Source organism: Idiotropiscis lumnitzeri, unplaced genomic scaffold, assembly GCF_059441095.1.
Source record: "Idiotropiscis lumnitzeri isolate Australia: NSW breed Sydney's pygmy pipehorse unplaced genomic scaffold, RoL_Ilum_1.0 HiC_scaffold_150, whole genome shotgun sequence".
NCBI classification, from domain to species: domain Eukaryota; kingdom Metazoa; phylum Chordata; class Actinopteri; order Syngnathiformes; family Syngnathidae; genus Idiotropiscis; species Idiotropiscis lumnitzeri.
Window position 1 is genome coordinate 70,023 of NW_028283688.1, and position 4,978 is coordinate 75,000.

Here is a 4,978-nt window from a genome sequence, read left to right on the forward strand (position 1 = left end):
AATTTTCACAAATTTCTTCTAAGTCCCCTTTCCAGCGGGGAACTTTGAAACATTGTATCCGACCGTGGAAGGCTGTTGGCGGACGCGGCGCGGCTCACAGCCCGCCCTCAGGCACGGAGCTCCGGGGGAATTTCCCCCTCATTTCTTCTAAGTCCCCTTTCCAGCGGGGAACTTTCAAACATTGTATCCGACCGTGGAAGGCTGTTGGCGGGCACGGCGCGGCTCATAGCCGGCCCTCAGGCACGGAGCTCCGGGTGAATTTGACAAATTCCTTCTAAGTCCCCTTTCCAGCGGGGAACTTTGAAACATTGTATCCGACCGTGGAAGGCTGTTGGCGGGCACGGCGCGGCTCATAGCCGGCCCTCAGGCACGGAGCTCCGGGTGAATTTTTACAAATTTCTTCTAAGTCCCCTTTCCAGCGGGGAACTTTGAAACATTGTATCCGACCACTGAAGGCTGTTGGCGGACGCGGCGCGGCTCACAGCCCGCCCTCAGGCACGGAGCTCCGGGGAAATTTGCCTCATTTCTTCTAAGTCCCCTTTCCAGCGGGGACCTTTCAAACATTGTATCCGACCACTGAAGGCTGTTGGCGGGCGCGGCGCGGCTCACAGCCCGCCCTCAGGCACGGAGCTCCGGGGAAATTTGCCTCATTTCTTCTAAGTCCCCTTTCCAGCGGGGAACTTTCAAACATTGTATCCGACCACTGAAGGCTGTTGGCGGGCGCGGCGCGGCTCACAGCCCGCCCTCAGGCACGGAGCTCCGGGGAAATTTGCCTCATTTCTTCTAAGTCCCCTTTCCAGCGGGGAACTTTCATACATTGTATCCGACCACTGAAGGCTGTTGGCGGACGCGGCGCGGCTCACAGCCCGCCCTCAGGCACGGAGCTCCGGGGAAATTTGCCTCATTTCTTCTAAGTCCCCTTTCCAGCGGGGACCTTTCAAACATTGTATCCGACCACTGAAGGCTGTTGGCGGACGCGGCGCGGCTCACAGCCCGCCCTCAGGCACGGAGCTCCGGGGAAATTTGCCTCATTTCTTCTAAGTCCCCTTTCCAGCGGGGACCTTTCAAACATTGTATCCGACCACTGAAGGCTGTTGGCGGACGCGGCGCGGCTCACAGCCCGCCCTCAGGCACGGAGCTCCGGGGGAATTTCCCCCTCATTTCTTCTAAGTCCCCTTTCCAGCGGGGAACTTTCAAACATTGTATCCGACCGTGGAAGGCTGTTGGCGGGCACGGCGCGGCTCATAGCCGGCCCTCAGGCACGGAGCTCCGGGTGAATTTGACAAATTCCTTCTAAGTCCCCTTTCCAGCGGGGAACTTTGAAACATTGTATCCGACCGTGGAAGGCTGTTGGCGGGCACGGCGCGGCTCATAGCCGGCCCTCGGGCACGGAGCTCCGGGTGAATTTTTACAAATTTCTTCTAAGTCCCCTTTCCAGCGGGGAACTTTGAAACATTGTATCCGACCGTGGAAGGCTGTTGGCGGGCACGGCGCGGCTCATAGCCGGGCCTCGGGCACGGAGCTCCGGGTGAATTTTCACAAATTTCTTCTAAGTCCCCTTTCCAGCGGGGAACTTTGAAACATTGTATCCGACCGTGGAAGGCTGTTGGCGGGCACGGCGCGGCTCATAGCCGGCCCTCGGGCACGGAGCTCCGGGTGAATTTTTACAAATTTCTTCTAAGTCCCCTTTCCAGCGGGGAACTTTGAAACATTGTATCCGACCGTGGAAGGCTGTTGGCGGGCACGGCGCGGCTCATAGCCGGGCCTCGGGCACGGAGCTCCGGGTGAATTTTCACAAATTTCTTCTAAGTCCCCTTTCCAGCGGGGAACTTTGAAACATTGTATCCGACCGTGGAAGGCTGTTGGCGGGCACGGCGCGGCTCATAGCCGGCCCTCGGGCACGGAGCTCCGGGTGAATTTTTACAAATTTCTTCTAAGTCCCCTTTCCAGCGGGGAACTTTGAAACATTGTATCCGACCGTGGAAGGCTGTTGGCGGGCACGGCGCGGCTCATAGCCGGCCCTCAGGCACGGAGCTCCGGGTGAATTTTCACAAATTTCTTCTAAGTCCCCTTTCCAGCGGGGAACTTTGAAACATTGTATCCGACCGTGGAAGGCTGTTGGCGGGCACGGCGCGGCTCATAGCCGGCCCTCGGGCACGGAGCTCCGGGTGAATTTTTACAAATTTCTTCTAAGTCCCCTTTCCAGCGGGGAACTTTGAAACATTGTATCCGACCGTGGAAGGCTGTTGGCGGGCACGGCGCGGCTCATAGCCGGGCCTCGGGCACGGAGCTCCGGGTGAATTTTCACAAATTTCTTCTAAGTCCCCTTTCCAGCGGGGAACTTTGAAACATTGTATCCGACCGTGGAAGGCTGTTGGCGGGCACGGCGCGGCTCATAGCCGGCCCTCAGGCACGGAGCTCCGGGTGAATTTTCACAAATTTCTTCTAAGTCCCCTTTCCAGCGGGGAACTTTGAAACATTGTATCCGACCGTGGAAGGCTGTTGGCGGGCACGGCGGGGCTCATAGCCGGCCCTCGGGCACGGAGCTCCGGGTGAATTTTTACAAATTTCTTCTAAGTCCCCTTTCCAGCGGGGAACTTTGAAACATTGTATCCGACCGTGGAAGGCTGTTGGCGGGCACGGCGCGGCTCATAGCCGGCCCTCGGGCACGGAGCTCCGGGTGAATTTTCACAAATTTCTTCTAAGTCCCCTTTCCAGCGGGGAACTTTGAAACATTGTATCCGACCAAAGGAAGGCTGTTGGCGGGCGCGGCGCGGCTCATAGCCGGCCCTCGGGCACGGAGCTCCGGGTGAATTTTACAAATTTCTTCTAAGTCCCCTTTCCAGCGGGGAACTTTGAAACATTGTATCCGACCGTGGAAGGCTGTTGGCGGACGCGGCGCGGCTCACAGCCCGCCCTCAGGCACGGAGCTCCGGGGGAATTTCCCCCTCATTTCTTCTAAGTCCCCTTTCCAGCGGGGAACTTTCAAACATTGTATCCGACCGTGGAAGGCTGTTGGCGGGCACGGCGCGGCTCATAGCCGGCCCTCAGGCACGGAGCTCCGGGGGAATTTGACAAATTCCTTCTAAGTCCCCTTTCCAGCGGGGAACTTTGAAACATTGTATCCGACCGTGGAAGGCTGTTGGCGGGCACGGCGCGGCTCATAGCCGGCCCTCGGGCACGGAGCTCCGGGTGAATTTTTACAAATTTCTTCTAAGTCCCCTTTCCAGCGGGGAACTTTGAAACATTGTATCCGACCGTGGAAGGCTGTTGGCGGGCACGGCGCGGCTCATAGCCGGCCCTCGGGCACGGAGCTCCGGGTGAATTTTCACAAATTTCTTCTAAGTCCCCTTTCCAGCGGGGAACTTTGAAACATTGTATCCGACCGTGGAAGGCTGTTGGCGGACGCGGCGCGGCTCACAGCCCGCCCTCAGGCACGGAGCTCCGGGGGAATTTCCCCCTCATTTCTTCTAAGTCCCCTTTCCAGCGGGGAACTTTCAAACATTGTATCCGACCGTGGAAGGCTGTTGGCGGGCACGGCGCGGCTCATAGCCGGCCCTCAGGCACGGAGCTCCGGGTGAATTTGACAAATTCCTTCTAAGTCCCCTTTCCAGCGGGGAACTTTGAAACATTGTATCCGACCGTGGAAGGCTGTTGGCGGGCACGGCGCGGCTCATAGCCGGCCCTCAGGCACGGAGCTCCGGGTGAATTTTTACAAATTTCTTCTAAGTCCCCTTTCCAGCGGGGAACTTTGAAACATTGTATCCGACCACTGAAGGCTGTTGGCGGACGCGGCGCGGCTCACAGCCCGCCCTCAGGCACGGAGCTCCGGGGAAATTTGCCTCATTTCTTCTAAGTCCCCTTTCCAGCGGGGACCTTTCAAACATTGTATCCGACCACTGAAGGCTGTTGGCGGGCGCGGCGCGGCTCACAGCCCGCCCTCAGGCACGGAGCTCCGGGGAAATTTGCCTCATTTCTTCTAAGTCCCCTTTCCAGCGGGGACCTTTCAAACATTGTATCCGACCACTGAAGGCTGTTGGCGGGCGCGGCGCGGCTCACAGCCCGCCCTCAGGCACGGAGCTCCGGGGAAATTTGCCTCATTTCTTCTAAGTCCCCTTTCCAGCGGGGAACTTTCAAACATTGTATCCGACCACTGAAGGCTGTTGGCGGGCGCGGCGCGGCTCACAGCCCGCCCTCAGGCACGGAGCTCCGGGGAAATTTGCCTCATTTCTTCTAAGTCCCCTTTCCAGCGGGGAACTTTCATACATTGTATCCGACCACTGAAGGCTGTTGGCGGACGCGGCGCGGCTCACAGCCCGCCCTCAGGCACGGAGCTCCGGGGGAATTTGCCCCCTCATTTCTTCTAAGTCCCCTTTAGGCGACCAGGGGTTGACAATTTAGGTGACCAGGGGTTGACAATTTAGGCGACCAGGGGTGACTTTTAGGCGACCAGGGGTGAGGTTTAGGCGACCAGGGGTGAGGTTTAGGCGACCAGGGGTAGCGTTTAGGCGACCAGGGGCGTTGCAGTTCCGCCGAATTGCATTAGGGGCGCTGCAGTAGGCAAACGTTTTTACCCCTAGTCAGAGGGTCATTTGCCTACTTCCCAGGTTTACCCGGGTTTTCCAAAACACCTGGGGCACATTTTTAGGAACCACGTTTTTAGAAACAAAAATTCTTCTATGTCCACCTCCGTGAAAGAAATTGCCCAATGGTTCCCGCGGAAGAGAGCTGCCAGGCGGACGCATACTGCAATAACGGCCGCCCTGGCGCTCTGGTGGATGTTATCCTCGAAATTTCTTCTATGTGCCCATTCCAGCGGGCAACTTGCGAACAATGGTGTCCGACCATGGAAGGCTGTTGGCGGACGCGGCGCGGCTCACAGCCCGCCCTCAGGCACGGAGCTCCGGGGGAATTTTCCCCTCATTTCTTCTAAGTCCCCATTCCAGCGGGGAGCTTGCAAACGTGGTATCCGACCACT